The 23,038-nt window shown below is 38.8% G+C and overlaps 1 long non-coding RNA gene across 4 annotated transcripts in view; it reads left to right on the top strand.

Moving 5' to 3' along the window:
• The window catches only part of LOC150077263 (uncharacterized), a 218,924-nt gene that overhangs the window by 171,446 nt on the left and 24,440 nt on the right, over positions 1-23,038 (top strand). The window contains exon 1 of one of the 4 annotated variants that reach the window (XR_016547677.1): positions 19,238-19,432. The exons of the other annotated variants lie outside the window; for them this stretch is intronic. This is a non-coding gene — a long non-coding RNA (uncharacterized LOC150077263). Of the gene's footprint in view, positions 1-19,237; positions 19,433-23,038 lie in introns of those variants that run through there. 4 annotated transcript variants of the gene reach the window in all.

Genomic DNA, 23,038 nt, shown 5'->3' with positions numbered 1-23,038 from the left:
GAGGAGTGATAAACAAAGAATTTTGATCTTAATTTTCCTACAAGCATCAGATGTTGAGGGAAGGTGCATAATCACTTGGTACACAATTGAAATTTTTGACTAAAACATCATCTGACGGTTTTCGCGTCATATAACTTATTCGCCTGTCATTTTGTGTCTCAGTTATGTGCTCCTCCTCAAAGCATTTTTAACATTTTAGTTTCAGGTACATCGATGATATCCAACTTTGTCAATAATTCAAAATTTTCACTCACTTGAAGATATTTGTTTGCAAATAGTTGCAATAGTTGCTGAGATGCTACAGGGTGACTAAGAATTCTGCTGATAAATTTCAGAAGCTTAGTAGATCATTAAGGAAGAATAAAAATGTTCTTATGTGTCCGAAGAAGCCTTCTTACTCAGTTGAAGTTTCTCGGAACTTTGCTAGTCATTTAAGAAGCACACAAATGATCTTTAATCTTTCTTTCTTACACGAATAATTCAGTAGTCATGGATAAATATAAGCCAAGAATGTGTTGAAGTGTTAATGGTGAACCACGGCTGAAATACAGTTCGCAGAATGGAACAAAAAAACTTTCCTTGGCCCTTACGTGTTGATTGTGTAGATAATTTATCCCCTGTCTCTCATCAAATGCAACTCTTTCGTCGATAACACAATATATGGTTGTCCCGAGAGGGCAGTGACTCCTTGCAGCACCACAGCCTATGACTTTGATGCAAAAGTCATAAGGGATAAAGATAAACATTTATCAGAAGCACATTCACAAACGTACTGCAGAGTATTGATTGGTTTTCTTTTTGTTCATTCGCTTCTTTTTGCAAATGTATCTAAGTGAAGTTGAAGCCCACAGTTCTCCTTAATTCATTAAGGATATTTGGGGGCAACATCAGTTCCGTTTGACAACTTTATGCTTTAAATGACAGAAAACTGTCTTTGTTCATCTCCTTTTCTCCCATCTTAAAGAGACTTCTTTGCAGAAATGTTGCACAATGAGTGACATTCACTGGATGTTCACCACTTGCAGGAAGTGAAATTAAAATAGCCTACACGTGATGACAGAAACACTCAACACTCGGATGTTACTTAAGATTTCTAGACAAGATCACATATCTCTGTTAGGGACTAAAACTGTCTCTAAACTCTCTTGTCACGTCACGGATATTGCTTCCTCTGCATCTAAAAAAAACTGGGTTTTCTTAGATGCAAAGGAAGCATCTCTTAGATACACAAGCAGTTAGCATCTCTTAGATACACAAGCAGTTAGCATCATTTTACTGTCCTACTTCAAACTCACAGAACCAACTTTTCTTCTTCCTCATTTATTCCTTCAGCTTCCGTTTCCTCCCTTCATACGTATTTCCTGAAAATTGCAATCTACAGAAATTCAAGTCTAATGTCAGCAAGCAACTTTTTTCATCTTTTTAACCTTCACCCTACTGGTACTAACTACCTTTCGCGTTTGGGCATTTTCATAAAAAAATGCTACTGTCTCTTTTTATCTGCAACCAAATCAAACATATCTTCTAAAAATTTATGTCATCGATCTACTGAATTCTTAAATTGGGCATTATAGTAAAAGGCGATTTAGAATTAAACATTTTCTATCCGTACTCTCCACGTTTTAATTTATGTTCACAATAACAGTCCCTTTGTTTCCATGGAAAGATGGGGCCAAAATATTTAAAGATACGGACAGCTTAATCATCTTTTTGCGCAAAGTCGGTTAAACATTATGCGTTAGCGGCCATTTATTTTGCGCGTAGAATATCAAAAATAATAATTAAGAATTTTCACGAAATTCCTCGCAGTCTCAGTCATTAATCACCATTAGAGAGAGTTCAGAATTAATCAGAAAGAAAAGCTGTCGTGCACATGTTTTACTAAAATAGATGATCTTCTTCTTGGAGGCTGTTTATTTCTTTAGCATCTTCTCCACCCCCCCCCCCTCTCTCTCTCTCTCTCTCGATTAACCGCTTAATTTGTCAATCTTTCCACAATTAAATGGTCTTTAAAAGTTACTTATCTTTTTTCTAAAATTTCTCTAAGTTAATCTGCATAAGCGAATATAATTTAATTACGGATTAAATTCAAACTTTGGTGTATCGTATTTGTTTATGGAATATTTGAAATTAAAAATAAATTAATTTACTTCAAAGAACAATTTTATATTTGGAATTTAAAAATTGTCAATTTTTTAAATTCCAAATTTTCATCTTCAAACTTTACGATGGTATGCCGATTTGAAAAATTTAGGCTGAATGCTATTGTGTACATATCAAGCTTTCATATAGATAAATATAGCTAAACTCTTTCTATCCTTCCTTGAAATACACCTTGTAAAACTTTGTATTTATGGTACATATAAAGCTTTCGTAAGTAATATTTACAATTAAATAAAGAAAAGAATAGATTGTAAAAGATGCATAAACAAACTCTCCGAAAGAGTTTGTTTATGCACCTGTAATATAATTTCTGGAAAGGGAGTGATATAAAATAGCGAGATCAGTAAGTTTTCTCCTAATTGGTGGCGCCATCTGGTAGCTGTTTCCTAAAATCCATTTTTTTTTTTTTTTTTTTTTTTTATTCGAAAATATCTGTGTTCTTTGGTGGTCCACTGAACATCCCTGGATGTGTTTCTAATTTAAATCTCATTTTGAATTTGTTTCTCGTTCTGGAGGATTCCACTTTCCAATTAATTGTGGAAATAAAAAAGATTTGTGTCTGTCAGAAAGTTTCCTGGAAGCATTGTTTGTATAATTTTGTTTTTCTTTCTTATCTGTAACCTTAACCATTGTATTGTGTCCACTTAAATAGCTTCACGTAATATCTGTCTTTGTTCTTAAGATCGTTTCTACGTGATGGGGAAGTTCGGCAAGGAGTCGCAATCATTTCGTTGTTACGTGTTTTTATTTTAGAACGAAGCCCATGATCTTCCATGACCGAAATAAGTTTCGTAATTAGAATCAGCGAATAACGCTCCAATAGCCTTACTTGTAGGTGGAGAAATTGCACGTTACTTGATCTTCTTCATCAACTTTATATACCCAGACTTATTGGTATTACTAAGAAGAGCTTTTCCATAGGTCCATAAGCACATCTCATCTCAGATAAAAACTAATTCTGCTTCGAATATGTATAAACACTTCCATTTCACTTATCCATTCCTTCCAATACTTTGTCTAGTTCTTTCATGAATTCATTTAAGCTATCAACTTCAACAGCAGCAGAAATTGCAACAGCATATCATCATTACCATCATTAACCACCCTACCATCTTCAGCATCATCTGCAAACTTAGACATTAAACCTGATATGCATTCATCAATATCATTGATAAATACAGAAAACAACAGTGGGCCAAACACCAAAATCTGTGGGACTCAGCTAATAACATTGTCCATTGATTACCACTCTCTGTCTTCTCCCACTCAACCATAGCAGCAACTTGCTCTTAATCCACACTGCTCCAATTTGTACAACAGACTGTCTTTTGTGAAACAGTATCAAAAGCTTTCCTGAACTTCAAGTATACGATATCAGAATTATTTTCGCATCCAGTTCCTTTGTGACTACATCATAGTATCCAATCAAATTGGTCCCATAAGATTTCCTTTTAACAAACCCATGCTGTCTGATTTATAATTGCAGCCTTATCTAGATGATCCTGTGTTGCTTCTTTAACGAATAACTCCATTTTCTCTGGAACAAAATTCCATCCCTTTACAGACTAGTTTATATCTGTTGATACTTTATACGCGTCGCATGCATTTTTTTCTCTGCCACGAGCCTCATTAGTTCATCTGACATCCATTTAGGCCCAAACCTTGAACAGTATTTCTTAGTTGGAATGAAAACCCTAGTAGCCTCCAAGATTAAGTCCTTGAAGTCTTCCCATTTTGAATTTGCTGTGGCAACATCATTAGTTGGTCCCACTGTACAGAACCTAAAAAAATCTCTGAGACCACTGTAGTCGCATTGACGAAAGCAAAAACCATTCCCTTTTACCCCTGATGGTAGTTACATCTTTAAGTAAATCCCACCTAAATCTACAAATTCTTAATGCATGAAGAATCACTACTGATAATCAGATCAAGAGTATTACTCCATCTGGTTGCCTCCCGAGCATGCTGCTGTAGAAAACAGTCATCCAATAAATCCACAAAAGTCTTACTAGTGTGTTAGTGACCAACCCACAAGTTCCAGTCAATATCTGGAAAGTTAAAATCCCCCATTATAAGACATTCTGATTTACTGATCAAAATGTGATCAAAATCTTAATACCGGTATTTCGGTATTTTTAATTGATGATAGCGTAGGCACCTGCGCGGTGATCTGATTGAGGTATTTAAGGCCTTGACTGGGTTGAGCACGCTGAATTCTGATGGGATCCTTCCACTTGTTCAGATAACGAACCTAAGGGGGCAAAAATTCAAATTAAGAAAAGACGTGCGGAAATTTGCCTTTAGCCAGCGGGTGGTTAATTGCTGGAACAAACTTCCATCTGTCGTTGTGGAAGTTGATAGGTTGAATAAATTTAAGGAGGAACTGGACAGGCATTTGGAGGGAATGGTGTGATTTTTTTTTTGGCTGATGCTGCATAAACTCATACACTTGCTTTCTTGCATCACATGCCACTACTATTACTACCTGTCCGAATTAAGTGAGCTCTTCAGAAACTCAATAGTGTTATCGTTTAAACTGGATCTAATTTTGGTATACAGGGTGTCTCAAAAATACACGGCATAACTTCAGGAATGAGTTCCTCATATGTAGACAATAAAAATATTTTATATCAACATAGTTCCAGAAATGCTTGGTTTCCGAGTTTTGAAGGTCGGTCTATGACACTTTTTCACATCAACGTTTAGTAATTGTTCGAAATGTCCACCTTCTGCCTGAATACAGGACTCACATCGACGTCTCATGGACTCGCGAAGACAATGCAAAATTCCTGACATGTTTCGTATTGTCTCACAACCTGCCACAATTCGATTGGGGAGAGTTTCCACATCAGCTACCGGAGTCGAATACACCAATGACTTTAAATGGCCCCACAAGAAGAAATCTAGTGGGTTGAAATCGGTAAACGTGGAGGCCACGCAGTTGGTCCACCCTATACTTCAGGATTCGTAGATCTTGGTCGTCCTCTGTCGGCAGCACGAGGTGTAAAGATCCCATGTTCACAAAGGCGGCGACGAATACCTTCAAACGTTTTCCTGTCTGTCTGGACATCTTCGTTCTGGAAACCTTTCGTGGTAAAAACGATGAGCCTCCAGAGCATTGCCGTCCGCCAAACCGTACATACATTGTATATCCGCTTGCTCCTGATTTGAGTACATGGTCGGAATAGAAAACCACCAGATTCTATCAGTACCTTGTGATGAAGGAAATCACCTACAGGGGATAAGACATTCCAGTTAATAACTCGGGAACCAAGAATTTCCGGAACTATGTTGATATAAAATATTTTTTCTACATATGAGGAACTCATCCCTGAAGTTATGCCCTGTATTTTTGAGACGCCCTGTGTGTGTGTGTGTGTGTGTGTGTGTGTGTGTGTGTGTGTGTGTGTGTGTGTGTGTGTGTGTGTGTGTGTGTGTGTGCGTGTGTGTGTGTTTATGAAAACCCCAAACACAAGAGGTATTAGAACCTACAGTACTTAGTACCGTGCTTGGGTTGGAGGTTGAGAAGACGAAAGAAGGTATTTGTTGACATTGGACTTGAACTTTTGTAGATTGTAATTTTCAGGAAATACGTATGAAGGAAGGTGGTTCCAGAAAACTGCAGTTGAATGAATAAACGAGGAAGATGAAAAGTTGGTTCTGTGAGTTTGAAGTTAGACAGTAAATGGATGCTGGCGGCACGTGTTCGGACTGTTTTGAAAGAGAGAGAGAGAGCGGGAATTATAGAAGAACAGTGTCCATGGAAGTATCTGTAGAAGAGGCATGCAGCAGAAACAGTACGTCTAGAGATGAATCATTAATTAACCTAATTGCCCTCTTCTGAATGGAATCTAGAAGCCTGAGAGAGGTTTTGGGGGCACCACCCCAGATGTGGGAACAATATTCCTTGGCAGGGCGCATTTGCGATTTATACAGAGTGAGCAGCTGTTTGGAAGAAAAGTAACGCTGAGAGCGAAAGAGAAAACCAAGTTTTTTTAGATGCAGAGGAAGCAATATTTGTAATGTGCTTGTGCCAAGACAGATTAGAAGTCAGGGTAATCCCCAAAAGAGATATCATTTTGCCTAGATCTCGGAGTGTCACTAAAGATAAGCATAGGAGCAGAAGAATCCTTTTTGCGAGACATAAGACAAGACTGAGTTTCAGAAGGGTTGAAATCAACTAAGTTGTCTTTGCCCCACTGGAGAATTAACTGAAGATAGGCATTTAAGAAATTGGTAGCAGATTTTCGAGAAGTTGAAGCTGATTGAGCAGGACAAGGTTTCTCAAAATGGAAAGTTGAATGCAATGTGCTATCATCGGCAAAACTGTGGATAGGATTTCCAGTCAATGGAAGAAGGTCATTCATATACAAGAGGAAAAGAGTGGGAGAAAGAACTGAACCTTGGGGGACACCGGCATTAGTGGAGAAGTTAGAAGACAGAGACCCATCTACCATCACCCCTCAGCGAGCGATCAGAGAGAAAACTGGATAACCAATTACTAAAAACCGTTGGCAAACCGTAAGACGGAAGCTTGTTTAGAAGACCTTTAACCCAAACACGATCGAAAGTCTTTGAGATGTCAAGAGCAACTACTTGTGTTTCACCGAACCTTTCCATTGAATTAGTCCATAAATGGGTAACATAAGCCAGAATATCACCAGTGGATCGACACTGACGGAATCCATACTGGCGATCGTTGATCAGATGGAAGGTTTCTAGGTAGTTTAAGAGTTGGCGGTTAATTGATTTCTCCATTACTTTAGAAAGAGTAGAAGTAATTGCAATGGGACGATAATTGGATGGGAGGGATTTGTCACCCTTTTTAGGAACTAGCTGGATATGAGCAAATTTCGAAGCAGAAGGAAAACCACCTTTGGAATAAGAAAGTGAAAACAGGCAGCATAGAACAGGAGTAAGTTCAGGAGCACAGGTTTTGAGAACAACTGGAGAAATATCATCGGGACCTGGAGCTTTCTTAGCATCAAGATTCATCAAAATCCTTCCTTCTGACATCCTTTTGACGGAAAACCACAGGAGGTATTGAATGGAGCGTGTTGGGAATTGTGGGAGGTGTTTTACCAAAATCATTAATACACGAGTTGGAACAAAAATGGGATGCTAGTAGGTCAGCTTTATCCTTGGCTGAAGTGGCAACAGAACCATCTAGTTTTGACACAGGTGGGAGCAGAGATAGGCAAAAGGTGCGGCCAATAGCTCTGGCAAGAGACCAGAATGCTCGGCTACCATTAGGGCAAGAAGCAAGTTTTCTACTCTTAGCCTGTTGAAACTCTAGTTTGGACTTACAATTGTTGCGAGCTTTGGTGCAGGCAGAAAATGAAACTGAAGAATTAGAAACAAGCCCATTACGATATGCAACATTCTTCTCTTGAACAGCCTTAGCACATTTATTGGAAAACCAAGGTTTAGATAAAGGACAAGGTTATAAAGTGGAGTCTGGGATAAAGGATTCCATTTCTGCAAGAATAATTTCACTGACACGATCTGAGCAAACTTTGACATCACGAGTTTTGAAACAGTAATCCGACCAAGGAAAAGAGGAAAAGAAATCTCGCAGGTCATCCCATTTTGCCATGAGATAAAGGTTCCATTGGAGAAGATACAATCACCAAGTTGTGATCTGAAGTGCCTAAAGGACCTCTCACTTCGACCGTGTACTTAGAATGGTTGTTTGTGAGAAAAAGATCAAGCATATTGGCTGTATGATTAGGATTGTCCAGTATTCTTGTAGGTAAATGAACAATCTGTGCAAGGTCATTAGTAATTGCAAAAGCCTCAGCATCTCGACCAGCTGGGTCGGTGTGACTAGAAAACGGAAGCCAGCTGGAGTTGTGAACATTAAAATCACCAAGGAAAATTACCTCACTGTTAGGAAAGTTGGACTGGAGAAAGTCAAGTTGCAAAGAGAGGAAGTCAAAGAGCTCCAAGTGATTAGTGGAGTTGGGAGAACGGTAGAGACAACAGATGAATTTTACACAATGAGGTAGAGAGATTTTAAGCCAGAGAAGATCAAAGAGAGGAGATTCTAAATTACCAAGTCTCTGACAGGGAATATCAGAACGTACATATGCACAAGTACCACCTTTGAGGCGAAAAGAATCATAAAGCGATTAATTTGGGCAACTGACTTGAGCAGTCTGCAGTAGTTGAATCAACCGATAACTGAGATTCTGTCAGAAAACGTACATGGGGTTTGGCAGACTGCAAGTGGAAATGGACATCGTTGAGATTAGAATTGAGACCACGTATATTTGTGAAATGAATTAGGAAGTGTTTGGGAAGTTTAGATCTTTTCGCAGATAAGCTTGCTCTATTAGTTTGACAATTCATGGTGTATTCAATAGTAAGAAAAAGTGGGTGGGACATGAAGTGATGAAATTTTTGGATATGGCGTACACATGGTAAGAATATACCCAGATCCTTGACATGACATAACGTGGCCTCGACAATGCTCCCCGCATACACACTACTCGGACTCCCTCCATTCACTATCTGGCAGAGTAGAGGTAGCAAGATTATACACTAGCTGATCCGGAAGCCTCCTAGAGAGTTACCAATAGGTTCGGTCCGGTGTACTAACTAGCGGCCGGCCTGTGAACACCGTTTTAGAGCTGTACCCTCGAAATGTAAGGAATATTGGATCTCGCCACGACGTTCATCATAACCTCAAAAGTCATCAGTCATACTGCATGTTGGAAGAGATAGGGAAGGGTCGACCGGAACTTAGCTCTAGAGACTAAACATGGGTTCCACCACTTCAAGCCACCAATAAGCAAAGTGGTGGTAATTCACCGGTTGATGAGAGTCATCTACCACCTAATACTGCCTGGTAACATAGAGGGGCGGCATTCCTCCATGTGGTGTGGACGCCACACCTCTACCCCTGCTTACGGTGGTTCACAACTGGGTGGTCACGCACCATGTTCTTGGGCATGGAGGTTATACCCAGGATTACTAACAGTCCCACCATCGTGAAGGTGCAAGCTGAGGATTTGGCTGTCACAGATCGTCCGAACGTCGCCGAAATTGGGTCCACTTGACTTGAGTGTCACCCGAATATCAGTTCCATCAGCGTTTTAGACTCCCAGGGAGCAAGTGCAGCTTGTCTGGCATATCTGAGAGAATGTCTGTGACAACCTCAACGACCTAAGGTGTATATATAATTAGCAGCAGAAAATGTTCTTTTGGATTCTGTGCTGGTTGGTGCTTTGTGCTGAGATAGTCGTAGACGAGTTGCAGTTTAACCTCACCCCCGCTTATTCCCTCATCTTTATCAAAAATAAAAAAATATTTCCTTTTTGACTTTTTATGACACTCATCATCATCATCCGCCATTTTCAATCCACTGCGTGATGGAGGCCTCTCCAGCAACTTTCCAGTTCCTTCTGTTTTGTGCAATGGCCATCCATTTACTACCCACAAACTCATGAATTTCATCTATCCATCTCCGCCGTTGTCTTCCAGGTTTTCTTCTAGCTCCTCTTGGGTACCATTCTGTTATTTTCTTAGTCCATCTGTCATCATGTCTTCGAGCTATGTGTCCTGCCCAAGACCATTTTAGTTTTGATATGAATGTCCTTTACTTGAGTTTGCTGCCTAATCCATGTGTTTCTCTTCTTATCTAACAGTCTGATTCCCAATATGATTCGTTCCATTCTTCGCTGTGTAGTTCTCAGCTTCTCTTCATTTCTTTTGGTGAGTGCCCAAGTTTCACTTCCATAAGTCATGGTGGGGAGTATACATTGGTTCATTATTTTACGTTTCAGACAAACAGGGATATTGCTCCTCGGTATGTGACTATATTTCCTGAATGCTATCCCTCCGAAATTTATTCTTCTCTTAACGTCCAGCCATTTATCATTATCACAGCTAATAACTTGTTCCTGATAAGTATATGACTCCACCTTTTCAATTACTGCTCCTTCAATCATTATTTCCCTTTCTGTGGCATACTTACTGTGCATAACTGATTAAGATTTTCCTCTAATTCTTTGGGATCGTGGCTTATGACCACAATGTCATCTGCAAATCGTAAATGGTTTAGGTACTCTGCGTTCACATTGACTCCTTTCTGCGACCTGTCTAATCTTCTGAAAGCTTCCTCAAGGGCAGCAGTAAACAGCTTCGGAGATATTGTGTCTCCTTGTCGAACTCCTTTCTCGATTTTAAATTTGCTACTGTCTTTGTCTAGTCTAATAAAGGATGTAGCACTCTCATATATTTTCTTCAAAATCATAATATATGGAGTATCTATGCCTTGTCTTTCCAGTGCCTGAAACATTGCCTTATGCTGTATGGAGTCAAATGCCTTTTCATAATCCACAAATGCCAGGCATAATGGTGTTTTATATTCATTTGCTTTCTCCATTAGCTGTGATATTACGTGAAGGTGATCCATAGTTGAGAATCCTGTCCTAAAGCCAGCTTGCTCTTTCGGTTGATTCTCATCAAGTATTCTGTCTAATCTGTTAGTAATGACCCTTGTGAACAACTTGTAGATGTGGGATAACAAGCTAATTGGTCTATAATTTCCAATTTCTGATTTATCTCCTTTCTTATGCAGCAAAACTATGATTGCATTATTCCACTGCTTAGGCATCACACCTTTTCTAATGCACTTTGTGAAGAGCCTTACCAGTTTTTGTGTCATGTCTCTTACCCCCAATGTTAACAACTCTACAGTAACTTCATCTTCGCTCGGGGCTTTCCGATTCTTAATTTTCTTCAATGCATGTTCTACCTCATCAAGAAGAATATCGGGTAAGTCGTATGTGTTGCTAATTTGCAGTCCATGTTCCCCACTGCTGGCATCATTCCCTCGCTCCTTGTATAATTCTCTATAGTAGTCTTCTGCTATTTGAATTATGTCTTCTCTGCTGTTTATAAGTACACCATCGCTATTCTTCAGTTTCAGTATCATTTGTCTTTCTGTTTTACTGCTCATGGCTGCTGATTTAAATCCTTTGTTTTCCCTTAATGCTTGTTCTACTTTTCTTCTTGTCAGTGTTTATCTTGCTCTTCATTTGTCGCCTTCGGTTCATCAGTTTATGGCACTACATCCGTATTAAGGAAAGAAAGGGACTGACGGTTAAGGTCGGTGAGGAAACCAAATCTAAGTTGTTGGGGGGGGGTTATTTATTTCCCTGTACCTTAGTATCGCCGTCAGTGGCCATTGTTATGATATTCGTACAGCAGCTCCCCTCAAGTACTAAGCCCCACAAGCTACCTGACTGCGTTAAAAATGAGAATTTCCAGGAGCTGAAGGATATTCCCCCCCCCCAACCACACGAGTATATATATTATATATCGTATATACATTATATGTGAGCTGTCAGTTTCTCAAGAGCAATGACACAAATATAAAACAAAAGTCATTTATCATACAAATCTACTTACAATACATAACTGGTGTTCATTTACGTCTAATCTATTCATTTATTTACGTCTAATCTATTCATTTAATCTATTAATACGTGCTATCCTTTCCATAAAAAATTTCCCTCAATTAACAATCTAAACTCTGTCTACAGCTTCAAACACTAAACTAATTCAATCTTAATCACTTCCTCATATTTCTCTTAATCACCAACATCAATTCTCTTCACAACAGCAATTCATAAGTCGCTAACTTAATGCTAACAATTCCATGTAATCTCTCTTAATTTAGCAATATCAATTTTCTTTACAACTTCAACAATAAACCAACTCAATACTAAACATTTCCTTGTTTCTTCAACTTCAACCTTACTCTAAAATAATCTCCCACTTTATCTAAGTACCATTTCCAAAACAACTAAGTCTCCTGAACTGTCTTATTTCGGGATTTCGAGAACAGTTCTCTGTTAATACTGAAGGAAATTACCACAGTAGCAGTAGAAGCCACGGCACTATCTGACTGGCTTGTTATTCACCTTCCGGATTAACTTCTAGCACAGGAACGTGCCTGGCGGAACCCTTCACAATATAGCTGGACACTCCCAGAACTGAACCCAGAACTACCACTGGATCAATACCCGAATCTAACTATTGTAAGCCCTAGTGTCTATTCTTTCTGTGCACATGGTACGCCTCATAATCAAATTGTGTTTCTTATATCTGAGTGACACCACGTCTTTGAAAACCCAACAATGTCTGCATTTGATGTTTTGACCAGGACCTCAAATTTATTTACTAAACTCCTAGCAATTGTGTACATGCGTTATACATACATCGGCTCTTCCTACACTTAGTTATCCTAACACTGCCGATGTATTCACTTGTTCCTTGATGCTCCCAGCAGTTCTTGAAACCTCCATCTCGCTTTCTAGGCTAGTGCTCGTTCAAAAAAAAAAAAAAAAAAAAACAGTGTAAGAATCACTTCACCACTGCCTGCAGCTGTTGTTAATTTATTAGTCTATACCCCCCACAAGCTCGCAGTTATTCTAGCATCAGCACTCTTTCTATTTAATGTATCCCATCCCTGTAGAAACAATTTCTCCTGTTAAAAAAGCACTGAGAAAAATTCTACCTCATGAGCCATGCACGAACCCTCCAGCGCCGAATTGATTGACAGCCTCTCATCGTATACTCCCTCCTATCGTGTCTGGGCAGAATTCATTACTGCCAACCCGTACAACACATCACCATTTGTGTCCCTAAAAGATATCTGCTCTACAACGTCAACCTTTGCCCCTGGCAGACATACCCTGGTCCTATTCCACCTATCCTTTTTTGCGCAACGTATACTATTTCCCAAATAAAAGAGTCACCGACAACTGGCTCCTGTGGGACCAACAAATTATGCTTCTGAGATTGCCATTTCATTTCCCTATGATCAAGTGAAATGTCTGGCATTGATTTATTTGTTATTTTATTTACTAATGGGCAACAAAGTGAGTGAGGGTATTCTGAAAACAACTTTCATCTTGATCATCATTTTTCAGATGAACTAATGAGGCATATGGCAGAGAAGAAAAATGCATGGGATACTTACAAATTAACACATGACACAGAAGCCTATGATAGATACAAGTTGATATGCAACCAAGTTACAAAGGAGGTTAGGCAGGTGAAGGCAGATTACGAGAAATCCTTGGCAAGGAATGCAAAGAAAAACAGCAAAGAGTTCTTTACTTATGTAAACTCTAGAAGGAAGGGGATGAATCAGATTGGTCCACTTGATATTGATGGGTCAAGTGTTGATGATCCTGCTCAGGTAGCTAACAAACTAAATGAATATTTTGCATCGACATTCACACATGAGGAGTTATTCAGCGAGGGGAATGCCAGAGGTGTACTCAACTCTACCAGTAAGCTACAGAATCTTGAAATAACTGAGAGTAAAGTGGAGGAGAAACTGTTGAAGATAAACACAAGAAAGGCACCCGGGGTGGATGGGATCTATCCGGTTATATTAAAGGAGGCAGCAAAGGAAGTAAGCAAACCCTTAGCCATAATTATGAGAGCTTCCTTGGACTCAGGGGAGGTACCCATTCACTGGAGATGTGCAAATGTGACTCCAATTCACAAAGGAGGATCAAAGGCTGACAAAAGTAATTATAGACCTGTGAGCTTAACTTCTGTTCCAGGAAAATTATTGGAGGCACTGGTTAAAGAAGCACTGCAGGATCATTTAGACAAGACTTCAGTTATAGCTCGGACACAGCATGGCTTTGTTAAGGGGAAGTCTTGCCTGACCAATTTGATTGGATACTATGATGCAGTCACAAAAGAACTGGATGCAGGGAATAACTTTGATATTATATACTTGGATCTTAGAAAGGCTTTTGATACTGTTGCACATGGAAGACTGCTACACAAATTGGAGCAGCGTGACATTGGAGGCAAATTGCTGCTATGGATAAAGGGGTGGTTGAGGGGGAGAAGACAGAGTGGTAATCAATGGACACTGCTCATCGTGGACTATTGTTATTAGTGGAGTCCCTCAGGGCTCAGTGTTGGGTCCATTATTGTTTTCTGTATTTATAAATGATATTGATGATGGTATATCAAGCGTAATGTCCAAGTTTGCAGATGATACAAAGGTTGGCAGGGTTGTCAAGGACACTACTGACACTATGCTACTGCAGCAGGATCTGTAAAGGTTGAGCAGATGGGCTGAGAGGTGGCAAATTAAATTTAACATTGACAAATGTAAAGTACTACATATGGGAAACAGCAACCCCAGAGCAACGTATCAACTCTGTGGTACTACACTGACAGTGGTAGAGAATGAAAGGGACTTGGGGGTGGTTGTGCAGCCAGATATGAAGTTTTCTGAGCAGTGCAGACGGGCTGCAAGAGTAGCTCATGGAGTATTGTCAATGATATACAGGAATTTTTCCAGTAGGGATAACCACCCCCAAGTCCCTTTGTATAGGGCAATGGTCAGGCCACACCTACAGTACTGTATATAGGTCTGGAGGCCTCATTTCAAGAAGGATGTAGAGCTGCTGGAACGAGTACAGAGAAGGGCAACAAGATTAGTGAATGGAACAAAGGGGTGCTCTTACGAAGAAAGGCTTAAGTTTTGCAAATTACAGTGTGTGGAGACTAGGCACCAGCGAGGTGATCTGATAGAGGTGTATAAAGCCTTGAATGGTTTAAGCATGCTCAATGCTGATGGGATTCTTCCTCTTGCTCAGAATAATCACCTGAGAGGGCATAAATTCAAATTGAGGAAAGACAGATGTAGGATAGACGTGAGGAAATTTGCCTTTAGCCAGCGGGTGGTTGGTTGGTGGAACAGACTGCCATCCCTTGTGGTGGAGGTTGATAGCCTAAATAAGTTTAAGGCTCAGCTGGACAGGTATTTTGAACGAACAGAGAGTGGAAGTGGTTTTTTTTTTTTTTTTTTTGGCTGATGCTGCATAAGCTTGCTTTCTTGCATCAAATGCCTCTACTAATGCTAAAGTGATAAAAGGTTAAATCATCAGCTTAAAACGTTATAACTAACCCGTATAAATTTGCATGAAATGCTTATTTACTCTCACAGTTTAATCACAACACGGAAGACAACTCCACTGTGAAATAACGGAGGTATTTTCACTTGTGGACTAACTTCCTGCTGGCAACTGCACGCATCAAATACGATATCTAAAAAGCCATCTAGGAAGGCGCTCACTGATATTCGGATAGCAAGACATATGTCAGCGCAACAATCTTTGTAGTATGAAAAGATCTCTCTCTCTCAGCAGTACAGTATAATTTTTATTCCATTCCCTCTTAAGCCACCCCTTCTTCATTCATCGTGACCAAGTTAGTTGGATTTTAACGAGGATTTTACTCCCACAAACTCGCGCATTTTTCTTCTTAATAGATAAACAGAACACCTGCGATAGATGCAGATAGAACACTGACAGCTGATTGCCTTAGAATTGATAGCTCTTTTGTGGCTTTAGGCTCCTCAGCAACTTAAGCTATTTGAACGTGTATTATGTCTGTACAAGGGTGTGCTCATGGGCCGGCCGATTTGCTTGTCTTGCGGGTCAGAAAACCCGAAATAACTCATCAGGAAAACTGTATTCCTTCAACTGTCTTCTGACTACAGCCACAATTGAAGAAATGTATCCAGTCTAAGATGGATCTCTATCCCAGACCGCTCCAAATGAGTGACAAGTGATTAAGCCACTATACCGTCACGAAGTATGGCAGTATAGTGGCTTCATCACCCTTCAAAAACCTCTTTTGCATGGAATTATAGCCCTGCTTAAATCCACCTTGTTCATTCAGAATTGAACAGTCTTTTGGCTTTATTCACACTTGTTGGAGGACTTGTTTGGTTGTTTCCCATCCACTCAATTTTTAAAATAAACATTCTGATAACCGTTGAAGGATTTCGTCTTCCAGTAGGTTCTAAGTTAAATTAAGTAAAACTTCACGTTTTTCGAGTCAATATTTCAGAATAAGCCAGTTCATACACAGCACTGCATAGTATGAAACACAATTAGAACCTACCTCATCTGCTATAGATGCGTCAAATCTTCCTCAAACTATTATTTCACAAATTGGGCTATGTGGATGGTTGCACTGTCATCTTGAAAGTGCTCTTGTTCCCCTCCTATATGTCATTGGCGCGCGTACATGATCAGCAACGATGCTCATATCCATTGATATTCACGGTACCCTCCAGTTGAATCGGGGACTAGGAGTACGTCACAAAAACATATCCCACACCATCACATGTCCTCCCCTCCAACAGCTTGTGCTTTCTATATACAAATAGATAGCTTCTGTGCCTCGTGTGATTTCCTTCGTACGTGCCATCTTCCATCGGTGCTGAAAAGTGTAAATCGGTCATCATTTGCTTCCAGTACTGAAACGTTCATCCTTTGCGTTCCTGACACTAACGTAGCTGCATTTTCTGATTAGTGTCCGGTTGCTCTTCTCCTCATGATGCAGCTCCCGATGACTTCTCGTGTTCCGAATTAAATGTAGAGGATAAGTCTTCCGTAATTTGGCGACGAATATAATTTACGATCCATTCCAGGCGTCTAGCATATCGTCAAGCCACCTTACATTTTCGGCTGTTGCCCATATTCAAGGATATTTTACACTTGAATGATACTGGTCTTTGAACACCCCACAAGTGCTCTCATCAGTTCGAAACAATAGGAACTGGGATTCGTCAGACCATTTAACGTTTTTCCAATGTTATCCTGCACTGTGCCAACAAACTTTTCTTTCGTTGGGATGGCCTTGTTTGAAGTGTGGCACTATTATAACGGTACTGTGATATTATTATGTGAATAATAATTAATACTTCTGTCCTAAATTAATTAAAATACGAGTGCATTAATAGTTCTATATTTTTTCTTATTAGTGTATTAATTTAATACACTAATAATTAATCATATTTAATTTATAATTTGTTTTTACAAGAGCTTTTCTATATGCAAAGTGTCAGATTTAATTTAATTTGCATTTATTTAAAAGCTCTTACAGAATTTTAATCACAAAGTGGCTACAAAGGAGTTTTATTTTGAATAATAATTTGTATCCCCCTGTAAAGGATGCATCACCGCAGAGCTCTCCCATCCATACATTTTCTACTGCCTAAGTTTTTATATGTCCGCATGTAATAAACGAGTTTTGTCATCATAGTTAGGGTATATATGCATAATGAGGCGTCTCGTGCAGTGCATATTTAGTATGCATGTAGGTGTGGTCGTAACCAGAAGAATATCCAGTGTTTAATAGAAGGCCTCTTACGGGAAAATGACGATGGAAATACTGCGGTTGTCAGTTGAGTTATTGACGGTACATGGTAACCATCGTTGTCAGGCAGTGTATATGTTTGGAAAACAAACGTGCGATGGACGCATGCTCAATTGACAACTGTTGCTCTTCCATGCCCACTATGAAAAAAGGTCAAATGTTGTTTTGTAAAATGAATTTATACTTAGGAGCTTAGTTTTCTCTCGGTTTCATGCAATTCTTTATCCTTATTTTGTTTTACATAACTGAAGTAATAAATTAAAGTATTAGATGGAAAATTTCCCTCATCACTAAACAATTATTTCCGGGATTTTCCATTCCATCATGAATCTGAACTAATCGATATGCTCTTGTAAGCTGCGATAAAGATGATTAAACTTCTGTGTGATCAATAAACAAAAAAATAATTACCTACCTATCTATGGTAATCAGAAATCTTCACGACATTGACCTTTGTTTTTTTTTATATTTAGAAAAATTCTCATTTTGTATGTATGCTAAAAAGGGGAAAAGAAATAGCCATCTTTTCTTCATCTTATATCCAGCAATTAATTTATAAAACAGTCATCTAAACACAAATAACCGAGCAACTATTGAAGATATTTAGACGTATTTAAATAATATGCATAACTAATAAATTCAGAGGTAAAACTATAGTGGGAGCCATCTCTTATCTTCTTCAAATGTATGGGAAAAACTTATAAAGATTTATTATACATCTGTTGCATTTTTGGTTTTGAATTTCTTCGGTTTTGGTAAGCTATTTCAGTGAGCTGGTCCACTAATATTCGTATTAGTTAGTTAATTAGAATAAGTTGGGTCAATTTTCCATTTTTCTGTTTAATTCTACCAAACATCACATGAATTCAAATGTTGCCCCTGTAGAGGATGCTATCATGTAAAACAAGGATACTCTACTGTATTGTTATTTTTCTTATGAATATTTTTGAATTTGAAAAAACGAATAACGGAGCAATATATAATATCAGCGTTATTATATATCATCATATATATATATTATCTACCATATACCAAATGACAGATTTTCTTTGTTTTTTTCCCCCACTTTTATATAAGTCAGCTTGTATTTAAGTGATGAAATGTTTATTGGCAATATGTATTCTGCTGTCAACTTAGGTATAACTAATACACTTTGATTCCTCGATGTATAATCAATGTGTCTCTTATTACAGCAAATCACATTACGTGCATCTCGCTTTCACACTGATCTCATTCATTTGGATTCATGTCAAGGCTCCAATCATCATAAATGCGGTTGTAAAGTAACTAAGAGAGACACACCCTTCCTTATAGCCGTCACTCAAGTAGCCAGGCACTCTGCCCTCTCCTCCCACTTTGCACCGATTCAGTAGCTGTCCACACACACACACACACACACACGCGGTTGGAACGCTACTGCTTTGTGGAAACTGCTAACAGCAGGTATAGAGCAGAGCGCCACACACTCCCGGTGTCGATATGTGGCTCGTTGTTCGCCACCACTGTTCCACCGTGAGCACCTGTGCGTGCAGATGTTATTGATAAAGCACGTGTTCGGCTCTGGGTGAGAGTCGGTGCTGAACGGAGCGAGTGGCTGCTGGTTCCGCACCTTAGGGGAAAAGGGTTAAATCGTGTTTTTATTATCTTCACTGTTTGCAGCTGCTTGACCTGGCCAACAAGTTGGGCTTCTGCTGGTATCGAGAGGTACTACTCCTCATGTAGCTGATAGGCAGACCAGGAAGAGTGTGTAAAACGCACGTGAATCTCGCTAGGTTTCTGTGAGATTCATTGTGCCCATTACTCATCGAGAAAGTTAGGCTTACTCACCGTGCTACTGTCATTTGTAGTTCGTGTGATGTTCAAGCTTAGGGTAGAGTGACGTCACCGGTATTAGTTTGGTCTTAAAATTATAGTGGTCAGTAGATCCATTGAGTTAATCGCTTAAATTTACTAGTTGGGCTTAGTGGAGAGTTATTTCTAAAGGCTAAAGACACTTATCTTAATCCAGAAGAATGAGTAGTACTCTAGAGATTCACGACAGGATTCCTTACAGGTAAGCTAATGTATCTTTATTTATTCTTAACGTATCATGCCATCAATCACGTTATTATATTTATTTAACAACTGTTACTCGATTGATCCATTATAACGCTGTCTGTGTAATGCGTGAGACACTTTTAACCATCAAATATCTAATTAAAGATAAATCATAAACATTTTAATGTTGTTTGGATATTTGAATTTAATTTGGGATGGACTATACTTCCTGACGCATTTCTGTTTATAGCAAGCTCTTACAATTATTTTATGTTTCGTAACCGAGAAGAATCTAATGAAAAATATATAAAATAACGATTTAAAAATGAGAGAGAAATTCAACTATTTTTTAAACCGGATATTTCTCTTAACTTGTAGTGAGGCGCCATCTAACAGACAATTTTACCACATCGAAAATTAATGCTAATTAAACATAGATGAAATATAATATTTAGCGAACCCTTAATGATTCTTTAGTGCACCGGGGTAATGCCCCACCCCGCACTACTGCTGTTTTAACTCGATTTATTTTTTATGTCAATCTTTTTCCGTTTCCATGACCTACATGCATAACAATAGGTCACGCCATCTGGCCTAAAATAGCAAAGTGACAACATAGACATAGTGCAATTACCTTCGATACAAGGTCTCGTAAACGCCTATATTTTAAAGGTGGCGGTTGCCATAGCGATAACAACACAATATGATATAAACACGAGTAGTTTTATGCGAGATTTAAAACGAGAGAGAAAAAGAAATTGCAATTATACTTCTACGAAGACTTAATCTTCGACTTATTTCTGCGCTCTCCATTGGATGAACACTTCGAGATTTGTGATGGATGATTCTGAGATGGTAAAAATTCACTCATCTAGTGGTGGGTGACATTTTTCAGTCCTTAAATGTAACGTGTCCTTAGTCGTATTATGTAGGGCGAGCAGAAACGCCTGTGATAGGTGGCCTTCTCCTGATCTAGGCCATCCTGTCATGTCTTGCATCTACATTACAACGGATTCAATCCATTGGCTGTTGAAAAGTAACAAGAAAATCTCACAGAGGAACCGGTAACTGTTGCTTCTAACTTTTATCAAAAATTAACATCTTAATGGCCTCGTGCATACACAGTTTCCTGCACTGGGTTACGGACTTGTGTTTTGCTCTGGTTGTTGCGATGGCAGCGTTCATCGCGTGACACTGGAGTCACGAGCGATCCTGTCACGTGAGCTGCTTAGGGTTAGGTGTTTTATAGAGAGAGATAGAGAGAGAGAGAGATATGCACGTAACAAAAATGATTTGACTTTGTTTTTCCAAGGCAAAGGACTCGAAGTTATTAATAGCTTTTTTTTTTGACCCTCGGGAGGTATTATCAAAATTTAAACGGGGGCAGACATTCTTGTTAAAAAGGATACAATTAATCATAGGAAGCGATTATGATTTATGGATGTTGTAGATATAAGTAACGGGTATTAGCAGACTGGAAAAGGTCGATAGAAAGCAGATAACTTCTTAGCACAAAAGATGATTGATTAAAGTTGACTTAGTGGGGGTTGTCGAGTGTTTATGAAAAGGAGATGGGATTAGTGCAGTGTGCTGAAGGTTTTAACGAAGAAACTGGCATTATACATAAATGCGTTTAAGATGTTTACGCAACTGTGCACTATCTGACTCAAAGTGATATTGATTTCTGGTTGTTTATAATAAGAAAGATCTGTTCTTGTTTTGATGCGCTAACCGAGTTCTATTCTTTTATTATTATTATCGATTAGGGTTTATCTATCATTATTAATTATTCTAGTGCTTCTTGTGCCCCTTATTGACGATTTATCTGTTTCAACCAATACTCAAAGATACCTGAACATTGAGATGGGATAAACTGAGAGGCTGCTGATGTTTTAAAGATGAAATCAGTTTATCCAATGGAGAAAATTATTAGTGCAGTTTTTAATCACATTTCCATAGTATTCTAATAAAAATTTCACTTCCTCAGATATTTTCTAAGCTAACAGAGTATCACGCACCACTGCCGGTGTAGCACGTGATAATATTACCGATTAATTCGGTCGCCTGGGAAACGTTACAGCTTTTAACTGCACAAAACAGTTTTCTTTCGGAGAAAAGCTGAAAGCAATTTGCTTGGAAAATTCTCAAACAGTTGGAATTCTGAACAGCTTAACTGATATAATAAAATAGTAATTGGAACAAAAGAAGGCGCGATGTATACACAAGATTTTCGCATCTTTAGGTTATTTAAATAATTTTATTATGCAGTTCTCATTTCCGTTCGTTTTTGGCAATCAGAGGGAGTGTTGATTTCCAGGAGAAAGAACAATAACGTTCCCTATGTAGTGTATTTGAAAACTTCCTATAAAAGTATTAAAAGTTATAGGATTGCTATTTGCAAATCCTACGTCCTATTTCTCGAATTCAACACACCCAAAGGATCCATTCACACCTTGAAAATTAGCTATCAGTAGCATTCGACAAGCTGATCCGAAATCCAGGCTTCGTTATCAAACTAAGATAGCGTACAGGAGATTTCTCACTCCACTGATGCCTTTCTATTGTTCAACATCCAACCTTGTAATCGATGATTTGTGAGCAGCTGCTCATCCATGAAAAGCTTTATGATGTAATTCTTGTCCAATCATGATCGTGTTAACTTTTCCTGCATTGCATCTGTGCTTGGGTGATTATTTTAATGTCCAATCTGTGATGGCTCTTTGTTAACCGTGTTAAAGTTGTCCTTCCTCTAAAGTATGAGAGTTCTGAGTACGAGAATTACAATATATCTACGCAGTTTGTTTCAGGTTAATCGCTAAGGATGAAATGTGCTTCGTCCAGCAGCACTTGAGTCTGGAGATAACTTTTAAAAATTCTTTGTCCAACAGCAGATGTCACGTCATGCTAACCAGAAATTTCTGGTTAACTGGACGCTGATGGCAGCAGATACTGTTAAGGTTTTTCTCCCTTTTATACCCTTCTCACAAACACCTGTACAGAAAATAGTCACCGCTGCCCCTGCTGTCAAAATTCCTGTATATTTTTCAAAGAAGCCCCCATGAGCTATCCTAGCAGCCCGTATACACTGCTCAGAGAATTTTACGTGAAAGGTTACAATTATCTTTAACTTATTTTCATTTTTCACTACTTTCAGTGTGTTTCTCCCAACTCTTTTGTTTTTCTGAGATCATTGTTATCCATATGCCTTGCATTTAACAAAGCACATAGAAAGCAGTATTCTTATCGTCATTAATTACTCTATCCACCTTTGTATGACCAGCTAACTTAGACATTAAACTTGACATTCCTTCAGTAGTATGATCTCTGAGATGGAGAAAAATTTATCCTAACTCGAGTTTGTCATTCTAGCTGATTGCACCCCCTAAACTCTCGCCATTATTCTAAACATTGCCTTTCAAAGGCTGTTGTGGACAAAGATTAAACATTACAGCTTGCGCACATCAGATATTTTCATTTTCTGATTCCACTGGGCATTTCCCTTTTCCACAAATGATCATCTCACATCTCTAGATGTGAGATGATCATTTGTGGAAAAGTCCTGTCTGCTATCCTTTTATGGCCAGAGAAAAGGCAAGATATCTAATTCAGTTGTATCAGGAAT

The sequence above is a fragment of the Mastigoproctus giganteus genome, chromosome 12 (assembly GCF_048544385.1).
Source record: "Mastigoproctus giganteus isolate SK-2022 chromosome 12, ASM4854438v1, whole genome shotgun sequence".
Classification (NCBI taxonomy): Eukaryota; Metazoa; Arthropoda; class Arachnida; order Uropygi; family Thelyphonidae; genus Mastigoproctus; species Mastigoproctus giganteus.
The sequence above is the reverse complement of the archived record's forward strand: the minus strand, read 5'-3'. Positions and strand labels throughout refer to the sequence as shown.